General features: G+C 47.2%; 1 long non-coding RNA gene across 4 annotated transcripts in view; it reads right to left on the reverse strand.

Moving 5' to 3' along the window:
- The window catches only part of LOC140632302 (uncharacterized), a 40,524-nt gene extending 37,783 nt beyond the window's left edge, over positions 1-2,741 (reverse strand). For all 4 annotated transcript variants that reach the window (XR_012029823.1, XR_012029824.1, XR_012029825.1 and 1 more), the window contains exon 1: positions 2,546-2,741. This is a non-coding gene — a long non-coding RNA (uncharacterized lncRNA). The remainder of the gene's footprint in view (positions 1-2,545) is intronic.
- Between the last annotated feature and the right edge of the window lie 8,531 nt (positions 2,742-11,272).

The following is an 11,272-nucleotide window of genomic DNA, read 5'->3' on the forward strand; positions in this document are numbered from 1 at the left end:
CACCCCCCCCCCCAAAAAAACCAGGAGCCACCTGCAGAAGCCAGAGAGTGGCTAAGGCAGTCATCCATGCTGGGTTGAAAGGGTGAGCAGAGGGTGGGGGTGGCAGGTGTTCCTTGGAGGGAGGGCAGCCCAGTGCTGGGAGGGTCTGGAGAGGCTGGGACAGGAGCTGGAAGGCACCAAGGAGGGGCTGGCTGAACAGGGGTGCAGTGAGGCACCACTTGGCTGGGGCAGAGCACGGTCTCAGGAGGTGATGGGGCAGGCGGGTACAGAGGGGAAGGTAGTGTAAAGATGAGCGTGGGGAGTGGGAGGAGGCCAGCATGTGCAGGGAAACTTCCACATAGCTGGTATACAGTAGGTACCCTGCAGACATCATAACTTCTCATTCTCACCTCCACCCTCTGTGGTGCAAATGATGATCTCATTTCACAGATGACCCATGAAGTGGCTTGCCCAGGGCTGCACAGCCATGGATGGGAGCCCACACGTGGATCCTGATCTGCTGGGCTTCAAAATCCTGTTATTTTCCCCTTGCACCCAGCGAGTAGTGTATAGGATCTTTATGCCCCACCCCACACTTTTCCCCTTCCCAAAGGACACACTGGGGGTGTCTGCCCCCCATCCCTTTATTACATCTCCCACAAACTCTAATTGGGAAAAAGTAGGCAAGAGCAGCAGAGGAAGGGATTTTGTCTAGGTTTCTCACCTTGACACTATTGTCATTTGGGGCTCGGTCATTCTTTGTTGTTTGGGCCTATCTTGTACCTTGTAGGATGTTTAAAAGCATCTTTGGCTACTAGCATTCATTCCTTCTTCTACACCCCAAGTTGTGGCAACCAAAAATGTCTCCAGATATTTCCAAATGTCCCCCGGGGAGGGGGGATCACACACTGAGAACCCCCTAGCTGAGAACCATTAGGTAAGATAGCTGGCTAGCTTGTGTGGATCTGGAGGAGATTTTGCAAGTCTCCTAGCCCTTCTGCAATGATTTTCCTCACTCCGGCAGACATCTGACCCTCTTGCTTAGGTGCTGATGAGTGAGGCTAGGAGGCAGGGGGTGGACACCATGACCTCTGGAGGGCCTTCTGGGCAATCCTGCTGATCTGGGCGGACACTGGCCCCGCCCTCCCCCATGCGCGACTGGGCTCCCATAGAGAGACCTTGTCCTGCAATGCTCTTCCGCCTGCACCCCCGGGACAGCAGACCCAACAGCAGACCCAATTATGAAAATGAAAAATCCAGGTCTTGGCCTCAAATGAGTATTTTCCTTTGGTGCTTTGATTCTCCTGTAATAAGCGCCTGGTCACCAAGGAATCCCAGGAATGTGGCCTTGATAATAAAAATAGGCACCTGGCCCAGAGGGGCCCACTCACTGGACTGGCTCGGAGGCCTGAAGGGGCGGCCTCCAAGTCTGGAGCTGCCCCTCCCTTGTTGGGCAGGGATGCTTGCTGAAACTGGCTGCCCCCTCTCAGCCCTGGGCCTGTTTCTCTGTCCCTTCTTCTGACTGCCTGGCTGCAGCTCCTGCTTCCTTAAGAAGAAAATGCAGGACACCTGGGTGGCTCAGCGGTTGAGTGTCTGCCTTCAGCTCAGGGTGTGATCCTGAATTGGGGGATCAAGTCCCGCATCGGGCTCCCTGTGAGGAGCCTGCTTCTCCCTCTGCCTGTGTCTCTGCCTCTCTCTGTGTGTCTCTCATAAATAAATAAAATATTTTTTTTAAAAAAAGCTGTTTTTGATTGCTTACTTTCTCATATACTATCACAACAATGATACTCTTATTATTTCTTTTTCACAGAGGAGGAAGTTGAGGCAGAGAGAGTTTAAGTCACTTGCCCAAGGGCTCACAGCTGACAAGTAGTGTTGTTGGGATATGAACTCAGAAAGCTGGTGCATCTTAGGATTGGAGCTTCCTCACCAGGTGATCAGGTGGTCTGGGGCCCTTAGGGCTGATACCTGGGTACAGGAGCCCTTGGCTCTGAGTGTACCCTCCCTGGGTGGCTGGGATGGTGACGAGCAGCACAGGAGACTGTGAGAACTCTGGTTGTTCCAGGTCTCTCTGGCTTCAGAATCTTACTACCCTCTACTGACGACAACAGGATTGATGGGGAGGAGGAGCTGGCCAGGGAAGCCCACCTTCCTTAGGGCTCCTCCTGAGATCCTAATTCTTGAATGTTTTACTCCAAAAGAGCGTGCCCTCAATTCATGATGCCAGTCAACGGTATTTCTCCAGGAATAGGGAGGCAGTGCAGGGCACAGGCTTAGGTCCTGAGGGGCTAGGGTTGCAGGCCATTTCTGCTCCCTGATACTAGGTGCTCTCAGGTAAGTTACTGAACACATAGGCTTTCTCATTCTTAAGTTGGAGCAAATGAAACCAGTTTCATAAGAGTTGCGTCATTTAATGAGAAAGAAAAAGTGAAGCTCTGCACACCTGGCATACTGGGGCTCTCCAGAGTTGTTTAATTACTATTTTGGTGGAAGAGATAGGACATCACCTAAGGACCGTGGGCCCTGAGGCTGGTGGCCAAACCTTTCTGGGACTCAGCTGGCTTACCTGGGAAATAATAAAGTCCCATTTCGGGGGACTGGGAGCATCAGGTGGTAGGGATGAACATGCAGAGGTTCAGAGGTGGGAATCACACTGGCTGGTTCAGGATTCCAGGTAGTTCAGGACACCCTGGGAGGGATACAGGGACGGACCTCACCAGGGCTCAGGCTACAAGGTGAGCTGGCTCCAGTTTTGAGGCTGAAATTCTTTCCTGGCTTCTAGAATCCTGGAACTTGGAGGTATAAGAGACTATGACACCACTGAAATGGTTGTTGACTCTAGGCTTTGTCCCCAGTACCCCTGGGGCCTGGAGCTGGGTTGCCAGAGGAATGAAAGTCTGCAGAGTGAAGTTGAACAGTATAGGTAGGCCAGGAAAAAATCGAGGCTGTGAGGCCCCAGGGGCAGATACCTCCTCCTCCTCCTCCCCTCTTCCCTGGTCCCTCCTCTAGGCATACTATCACGTGGGCTGACTGTGGGCACCAAGGGCCTAGGATGGGCTAGGCTGGAGCACAGTACTACCAGTAATAGCCACTATTTATCAAGGGCTTGCTACATACTAGGCATCAGGCTAAATGTCTCCCAGGCATTGTCTCATTTCATCATTACCAGATCTCATTTCATCATTACCAGATCTCTGTGGCATGAGGATTGTGTTCTGTGTTTCATGAGGAAACTAAAGCTTAGAGAGGTTAAGTGATTTGCTCAAAGTCACACAGCTACACATGGTAGGACGAGGATTCAGCTACAGGTGATCCAGCCCGAAGGCCATAACTAGTATGCTCTCTGTGGCCTTTCCAGAGGTCTGTTACTCTAAAGGTAAGCATCTATGAACCTCCTTAAGAGTTTATCCCACCACATTTGAAGTCAGGTTAGTTCAACATGTAGGGAGTGACTTCTGTAAACTGTTTTCTCTATTTAATGTTCTGGGACATATCTATTTAAATATGTACCATTGGTTTAATGATGACTTTTGCAGAGGAAATAAAGGAAGGGCACATTAGTGTAATGTGCCTGAATTCTTCCACTTTACATTATGGGAATTTGAGCATCCTAGGATAGAGAAAATATTGGGCCAGGGTCTGTGTTAAATACCCATGGGGCAAATACAGATGATAAGGCGTATAAGCAAATACATTTATTTGTTCTTCTGAGTATTCAATGCATTTTGTATATATTTTTTATTAAAATGTAATTTATATATAGTAAAATGTACACATATTAAGTGAACTCCTTCATATATACAGACCCCATAACCACCATCTCTTCAACGAATATTGAATTTTGAAGGCCAGGAATACAGTGATGAACATCATTGACAAGGTCCTTCCTCCATGGAGTGCAAAGTCCAGCAGACAGGAAAACAATAACTGAGTAAACAAAGAAGTCCACAAAATCATTGCAATTGTCCTAATATTATGAGAAAACCAAGTGGTATGAAAGATGTAGAAGAAAGAGAAAGAGTCTCCATTTTGAATGGGGGTGGAGGGGAATCTCTCCTATGGGCCGCTGAAGCTTAAAAATGTAAAGTTTGTGGTCTCCGGGAAAACCATTTCAGGCAGAGAGAATAGAAGTGTGAAATCCCTGAGATGGCAAAGAGCTGGAGTTTGAGAAAGTCAGTATAACTGGTAAGATGTGGGGATCAGAGAGAGGAGGGCATTGACCAAGACATACCCGGCCTCACCAAACAGCCAAACACAGCAGTGAGTTTGGCATTGCTTCCAGGTACAGATGCATCCCATCCAGGGGTATTGAGGTCAGAGAGTTGAGAGTCAGAGAAGGCTTTCTAAGGGAGTAACTTCTGACTGCCAGGTGGGCAAGTCAGAGAAAGCGCATTCCAGGTAGGATACTGTGTGTCCAAAGGCTCTATGGTGTGAAGCAAGAGTGTCTGTTCTGTAAAACACTGCCTGCCAGAAGCCTGGCAGAAAATGAGGAGTAGGGTGGGAAGTGTGGGCAATGAGGCAGAAATGGTGTTCAGAAGCCAGTCCTTAGTGGGCACCAAAAGAGTTTGCATTTTATCCAGAAAACGATGCCTCAGAAAGACCCTCTGGGCACTGCATAAGGCGAATTGGAGACAGCACAGATGTGGCATGTGGTTAGTCCCCAGAGGCATTGAGATTCTCTGAAAACTGCAGTGGGTCTCCTGTGAGCATCACAGGGCCCTGTATAGAGTTCCTGGAGCACCAATGTCTGTCTTAGAAGTCCTATTTCAGGAAAGGTGCTATGTTTTATTTGAGGTTCATAGTGCCTGGATATAGTAGGTACTCAAGAAGAGCTGACTGAATGAATGGATTCCCATCTTACATGTACTTCTTACCACCTTCCCCGGTTCCCTACCCATCCCTTGCCCCAGCAACCATTCTCTTTACTCACTCAGTACTCCAGATGCTCACCCATCAACCTTCACCCTAGTAGCACAAAGTACTTATGGCAGACTTGGGGTCAAATCCTGGCTTGGCTGCCTGTTGGTTGTGTGATCTTGGGCAAGATAGCTAACCCCTTTCCCCCAAATGGTTACCTAGTTCCCAGGGTTGTGCAGAAGATCCAATAAGCTAATGTTGGCAATGAGCCCTTCATGGGAAAGGAAGATGTCACTGTCTAGTCTTGGTCCTTCTTTTGCCACCGAAAAGAATCTCTGTCTTGTGCCTAGTACTGAAGGCTGGGGTTTTTCTGAAGCTAGTATTAATTAATTAATTAATTAATTAATCAATTAATCTGTAACCTAATCCAAGAGAAGGGTATATACTCTTGGGATCATTCAGATATAAGCTCAAGTCTTCTCTCCAATGACTATGGTGACTCATGACTCAGAGAGAGAGGCACCCAACTATAGTGCCTTTCCCTACCACCTATGCCAACAATGACTTGAGAAACATTCACTGCATCTCCAGCATGGACAAGGCTACTCACTCACTGGAGTGAGATGTTTCATTTTAAAATACAACATGATATGACATGGATGGGGAGATCTAGATAACTCCAGAAGCCAGGATCTAATCAAATGCTTCTAATTTTGAAAGAAGCTCTCTGAACAACATTCCTTAGAAAACTGTTAAGACTTCTAACAGTTGAAGTCTTAACTTCAACTAGGGATGAGGGCTGGTCATCTCTCCCTATCTACTCTCCCAACCCCAGCCAAGGACTCCCAATGATCACTGGCTTGAGGGGAGTGAGTCAGATGTCTGGACTAACACCGGGGTCGTCCTTGGGCCAGCAGGTGGGCCCAGGGCTGAGCATCTGCCTTTGGGGATCTAGCAGTGGGAGGAGAAGGTAGATTTCCCCATGGACTTCTGCATTCCAGACATGTAGTAAACATCAAATAATGAATGGTGCTAAAACTCTCAAGCTGCTGGATGCACCGTCAAGTCAAATACTTATGGAGGTTACTTAAGGAGATGCTTAAGGATCCCACTTGTAATGGAAGAGGCTAGATTCAAATCCCAATCTTGCTCCTTACTTATCACCTGACTTTATAATACTGATTGGGATTAAGTTCATGGGAAAATTAGTAATAAATAATTGCAGCTAAATAAGATAAAAGTAAAGATCCAAATATCAACAGTCCACGGATATGGTCCATATGGTAGTCCTCAGTGCTGAGGACCTAGGATCTGCTGTGCATGAATCCTCCCAAGGCCACCTCCTAGGCCAAGACAGCTACTTAGGCTCCTGTCATCATGCCCACATTCTAGTTGACAGAAAGAAGCAAGGAAGGAGACAGGGATGCACCCCATCACCATCCCATCCTCCTTTTAAGGACACTTCCTGGCATCCTACGCACCTCAACTTAAATCCCATTGGCCAGCCTTAGTCACATGGCCACATTGATACATAAGGGAGTCTGGGAAACATTATTATTCTGGTTGTCTATGTTTTCAGATAAGAACCAGAGAGTACAGACCTAAGGACCTAAGGAATATCATGTATGGAGGGACAAATGGCAGCCTTTGCCACCACTGGGAAAAATACTTCCTGTCTCTAATACCCATTTTCTCATTCATAAAATGGGTTAATACTAGCATTCCTAGGGTCATTAGGAGAATTAACTGAGATTTTAAAGCACCAAGCACATTGCCTGGACTATGTGAGAGTTCAATATCTTTCAAGATATATTAATGTTCTTGTGACCCATGATTCTCACCTTTGAATATCTTCAGTAAGAAACAGAGGGACTGTCCTTTCAAATCCCAACTCAGGCTGTATTCAAGCACACTCTGGACTGATTTAATGTCATGTTACCTTAATGGCAACACCTAGTTTGAAAGGGGGAGCAGAGAGGAAGCTCACAGGGGGTCACCTATAGATATTGTCATTATCCCTATTTTACAGATCAGTACACACCCAGGCTCATGCAGGTGGAAAGGCGTATGCAAGGTCACCTAGTTAAGTAAAAGAAAGTGCTAGAATTTGAAGTCAGTCTTCTTCCCTGGGCCTGGGCCCTAACCACTACACTGCACTGCACTCTTCTATGCATGCCCATAGGCAAGCACCCTTACAGGCAGGAGATTGCAATGGGAAAGGCTTTTCTTGGCAAGTGTGTCTCATGCTGCCAGGGACTCATAGCCAACCTTGTGTACGCCAGCAAGATGCTACCCAAACAGTGGCCTAGGAGTGAACTTGGTGGTCCCACCTGCATCCTCCAGGAAGCTCTGCAATCCCAAGGCTGTGGTGGGAAGCTGGGCTTCAGTGGGATTGGGATTTCCTTCCAGTGGTCACCAGCCTCCACACTCCCCAGCATCATAGCGCTGCACTGCAAGGCTCTCACAGGTCCCAGCCTGGGCTCTGGGTGACGTCACAGTGTTTAGCTTTTTCACAATCGCCACCAGTAATGCCATCCGGTGCTGGGGCTGGAGCTCAGGTTCCGGGTTGGCTGACATACCCAGAAAGAACTACAATTGCTCAGGGCCTTCTACCTACAGCAGCCAGGGAAGCCAAGCCAAGAGCTCTGCCAAACTTGGCTCCAACAAGGAAGAATTGCTGAAAACAGGCTTCCTTCTGCCTTCTCCTGAACTCCAGACACTAGGGCCCAGGAACCTAAGACTAAATACAGGACCAGACCCTCCTTGCAGCTGCATCCTAGAATGTTCTAGAAGAAATGCAAGGTGGTAGATAGAGGAACTGTAGGGCTATAGAGAAATATCAGCTTCTAAGAGTCTTTGGGCTCTTATCCTCACAGTATCTCTACACTGCTCAGCCTGGAAGAATAGGGGCCAGGATGAGGAGAGGAAAGGAAGTCGCAGGGAACTGGGGAAACTGAGGCTGAGAATCAACCAAGGTCCCACTCTTAGGAGTCACCTTGGAGGATTTAGGTTTTATCTTAGGAATATGGGGAATTAAAGGTGGATTTTAAGAAGGAGGGATGAGTGGGACTTGATTCAACTAAGTGTTCTAGAAAGATCTCTGATGCAGTGTGGAGGTAGATACCAAAATCTGTATCACTTGGTGTTCTTCACAGAAATAGAATCAATTAGTGATACATGTATATATGTAGCATAGATGTATATACTTAAGATTTATATGTATATAAAGAGAGAGGGAAAGAAAGATTTCTTTCAAGGACTTGGCTCACATGACCATGGAGGCTGGCCTCCATGAATCCTGTATGACAGGCCAGCAGGCTGGAAGTGGGGGCAGGAGTTGATGCTGTGATCTTGGAGCAGGAGACATCACCAATATACTATGATGTACACCCAGAGACCACTGGGGAATCTAGGGTAGGCCAGACCCCTGAGCTGTGGGATGGTTTCTGCCCAAAGCTGACTCTGGTCTGGGCTTGTCTTCTCCTCCTGCATCAGAACTTGCCCTGCACTGCCCCCCACCCCGACAGAACCCCGTTAATGTATCTGTTCAGTCTGAGTTGTAGACTCCTTGAAGGCAGAGGCTGTGCCTTGTACTGGAGTACACTGCATTAACACAATGCCTGGTACACAGGAAGTGCTAAATAAATTTGAAAGAATTAATGAATTTCTATCCAGAACCCATGCCTTACGTGTATATTTCTCACCATTTCCCATCCTCCTCCTCCTTTGGACCTACTGGACACTCCAGAGCCCACTTGCAGGATAGAGGTACTTACAGGCTTTGGGGTATGTTATGAAGCAGGCCTGGGGGGAATTGGGGTTTTGACATTTATATGCAGCCTGCATATAAATAAGATTTGATGAATTGATCAATTGATTCTTTTATTCATTCTTTTTTTTCTTTGCATGCCTATTCATCAAACTTTCATTGGATACGTGGGTAAGCCAGATTCAGGTGCTGGATTCACACAACAGAGACTAGCAATGATCCTTGATTTTAGCAAGGTCACCATCTGGGCAAGGGTGACCTTTACTGACACACACACACACACACACACACACACACACTAATAATAGCACAATGCATCTTGAGGACAGTGATAGGAGATGTTAGCACAGAATATTAAGGGAAAATGGGGAGGGACACCTAAGCCATTTGGGAGGAAGGTATCTGGCTTTTGCTAGAGGGGAGAGCTAAGTTAAGCCTGACTAATATGTAAGAGTCTCACGGTGGAGAGCAGAGTGAGGTCTGGCAGAGAGAAAGCAACCCAAGAAAACAGTCTGGCCAAGGCAGTCATGGAGCCCAGTGTGCTGCAAGGGAGAGATTTCCCAATAGAGCAATTCCTTGGCACTCCTGCTGGGAAGTACGTTCTTTTTCTTCCTCAGGCTTTTCAGCATCCAGGCTATCTGCTCAGCTGGTTCTTGCCATAAAGAATTCACCTTGTGCCAGGCTGCAATGAGGCCTCTGTCCCCTCCTCCTTTCTTCCCCTCCCCCTGGTTTGGCACATATCTCCTTTGGGGAGGCTGAACCAACGGGCAAGGGACTGGGGGATGGCTAAGGGAGCCAGGAAGGACAGCGGGACAACCTCTGGAAGCTGGCTGGCTGTGGATGCCAGGCCACCAAATCCACAGAATCCACCCGCATCAAATGCAGCCTTAGGTGTTTTCCCTTGCTGTTTCCATCTGTAAAATGGAGTTAGACAATCACGTTCCAGTTAAAGGAGGACTCATCAGCCATTTTATCCCCAAGCCCAGTGCAGAACCGCCCCAGATTAGCAACTGAAACATATTTGTTGAATAAATGAAAGGACTGGGAAGACAGATATTAAACACGTGATTACAAGTGGGAGGAATGTTCCCTCTGCAAAGCAAACCAGGAGGGGCCATTTGCCTTTAGGGTCTTCTGAGCTTTAGGGCTTATCAGTGGTCTTGCTAGTTTCTCCTATAGGGCAGGGGTTGTGTCTTGGTGGACCCAGCAGAGGGCCTGGAAGGGCCAATGAACATTTACGAAATGACCACCGTGTGCCAGCTGCTGTTTCAGCCCCTCTCGGATGGGCTTTCTCTGGTACTTTTCACCATGACCCCTCTGCACAGTTGAGGACCTCGAGGCTCTTACACAGCTGGTGCTCCACAGATGTTTGTCATTATAGCAAATCACTAGATTTGATTTAGGCCAGAGATTATAAAAGGATTTCATTTCATGGGCCAGCATCTCCTTTTTCTTTTTTTTCTTAAACGTTTCTAAAATTCTTAAGAATTTTATTTAAATTCAATTTGCCCACATGTAGTATGGTGTGCCCTCATCTCATTGTGTGCCCTCCTTGAATGGGTCAATTAATTTGAAGGCTACACTGAGGAATACTCTGTGGATGTATTGGGCTAAGTGATAGCCCCCAAAATCCTGGGCCCACATCCTCACCTGTGGAGCCCGTGAGTGGGATCTTACTGGAAAATAAATGTTGGAAAACTTGGAAAATTAAATTTTCAGAGGTAATGAAGTTAAACCTGTTGAGATAAGCATATCCTGGATTACTGGGGTGGGTCCTAAGATCATGGACAAGCATCCTTATGGGAAGCAGAGGAGAAGACACACTCTGAGAAGAGGAGGTCATACGAACACAGGGGCAGAGATTGCAGGGAAGCAGCCATAAGCAAGGAATGCCTCCGTATGCAAGAAACTGGAAGGGGCAAGGAATGATTCTCCCCTGAAGCCTTTGGAGGGAATGTGGCCCTGTTCACACCTTGGTTTTGGACTTCCGAACTCTGGAACTATGAGAGAGTAAATTTCTGCCCTTTTAAGCCATGTGGTTTAGGGTGATTTGCTAAAACAGTGCTAGGAAACTGATACGGTAGCCTTCTCAGAGCTCAGCGGGAACAATTGGCCAACTTTGATTTGGTTTTTCAGGACGCCTGGGTGGCTCAGTGGTTGAGAACCTGCCTTGGGCTCAGGTCCTGGGATCAAGGCCCTCATCAGGCTCCCCACAGGGAGCCTGCTTCTCCCTCTGAATATGTCTATGCCTCTCTGTGTGTCTCTCATGAATAAATAAATAAAATCTTAAAATATATATATACCTTGGTTTTCTGTCCTATCCACAGCAAAATAACAGCCAAACTCGCATCTCCATGTAACAAGAGGGCAGCCCAGTGTGGGTTCAAGCATTGTCAGACATGGTATCAAGCCCTGGCTTTTATTCTTCCTTGCTGTGAGGTCTTGGAGTCATTGGTCCTCAGTTTCTTTATCTGCAAAATAGAAAGAAAGTAATGACACCTACTTCAAGATGTTGCTTTGAGGATTCAACTAGATCACAGATACATGTGCCCAGTATGTACACTTAATCTCTGTGCAAAAATGTTTAATCTAAAGATAAAGCATGGACACATACACACAAAATTTGTTGCCCTATAGAATTCTAGACTCTTTTACTGAGTTCTGAAC

The sequence above is a fragment of the Canis lupus genome, chromosome 4 (assembly GCF_048164855.1).
Source record: "Canis lupus baileyi chromosome 4, mCanLup2.hap1, whole genome shotgun sequence".
Lineage (NCBI taxonomy): Eukaryota > Metazoa > Chordata > Mammalia > Carnivora > Canidae > Canis > Canis lupus.